At 57.2% G+C, this 1,225-nt stretch overlaps 1 protein-coding gene across 1 annotated transcript in view; it reads left to right on the top strand.

The window, feature by feature from the left end:
• DOCK1 (dedicator of cytokinesis 1) overlaps positions 1–1,225 on the top strand; it is a 239,593-nt gene that overhangs the window by 210,974 nt on the left and 27,394 nt on the right. The window lies entirely within an intron of this gene.

Raw genomic sequence — 1,225 nt, 5'->3', positions numbered from 1 at the left:
CGCCTTCCCCGCCAGGACGGCGACCGGAACGGCCCCTCTGCGACGACACCGCAGCCCCGCTCGCCTCCCGGGCCCTGTTGGCCCCCTGCCCGGTCTGGCTGGCACAGGTCCCGTGGCAGTCTCCGGCTCGTGTCTAGCTGGCCGGGGACGTTCTGTCTCTCTGTCTGTTCGCACATTATTGTTCTCCCACACCCAGCTGCTGCGTGTCACGCAGAGCGGCCGTTCCGCAGGGGCGCGGGTGGGTGGGGGTGCTCAGGGAGTGGGGGCAGGGGTGCATAGATGCCATGTGGGGGACAGATCAGTGGCGCGTCGCTGGATGGATGCCACCAGATGTCCGCTTTTACGTTTCAGGACTTAAGTCAATAGATTCTCTTTCTATTGATATTCTATTAAAAATAGGGACGTTATTTTGTCCAAAAGTAGATGACTGGGTTTAAAAAGATGTGGTCTGTGTGTACAATGGAATATTACTCAGCCATCAACAAGATAGGCGCAGGCCTTTTGCAGCAACATGGATGGAGCTGGAAGGGCTCATGCTTACTGAAATAAGCCAGAGAGAAAAGGAAAAATACCACATGGTCTCGCTCATAGCAGGGGCGTAAAGGCCCAGGGGGTAAACACTAAGAATAATGAACAGCTACATATAGAGACATTTCACGGGGTGGAGTGGGGGTGGGGTCCAAAATGGGGGAGGGGAAGTGGCGACGGTGCACGGGTGATTTGGTGATGAGACGCCCACGGGGATGACAGCTGAGCTGGAAAAAGGCACACAATGATGTAAAAATCAACCATTCTATATAAAAAAATATATATAATAGGGACAATTTGAACTGAATCAACAAGAATAGAGAATTAGAATCCAGCTGGCCTACCCAGCACAGACTGCTCACGCAGGGGCCCCGTCTCCAAGCCCAGACCAGTCCCCGACACCGTGAGGGGAGCCGGCCCAGGGGGGCTGGCATGGACCCTGAGCTGCGCCTGCGGGGGACCCGTGCTGGCCGGCCCCAGACAGAGGCCTTCCTGGCGTCTCCAGCAGCATGTCACACGACACACAGGCTGTGCCGGGACCCGCGAGGGGAGAGATTTACCTTTTCTAAAACCAGATGTTGCGATAAGTGAAGTCCGCGGAGGCCCCGCCCCGCCTGGCGCCTTTTCGGCGTCACCACCACCCCTTGGCCCGCACCCCCGACCGAGCTCTCGGGACTGTGACCTGTGGGAGTGGAGA

The sequence above is a fragment of the Condylura cristata genome, unplaced genomic scaffold (genome assembly GCF_000260355.1).
Source record: "Condylura cristata isolate star-nosed mole 26May11 unplaced genomic scaffold, ConCri1.0 scaffold00011, whole genome shotgun sequence".
Taxonomy (NCBI): domain Eukaryota; kingdom Metazoa; phylum Chordata; class Mammalia; order Eulipotyphla; family Talpidae; genus Condylura; species Condylura cristata.
The sequence above is the reverse complement of the archived record's forward strand: the minus strand, read 5'-3'. Positions and strand labels throughout refer to the sequence as shown.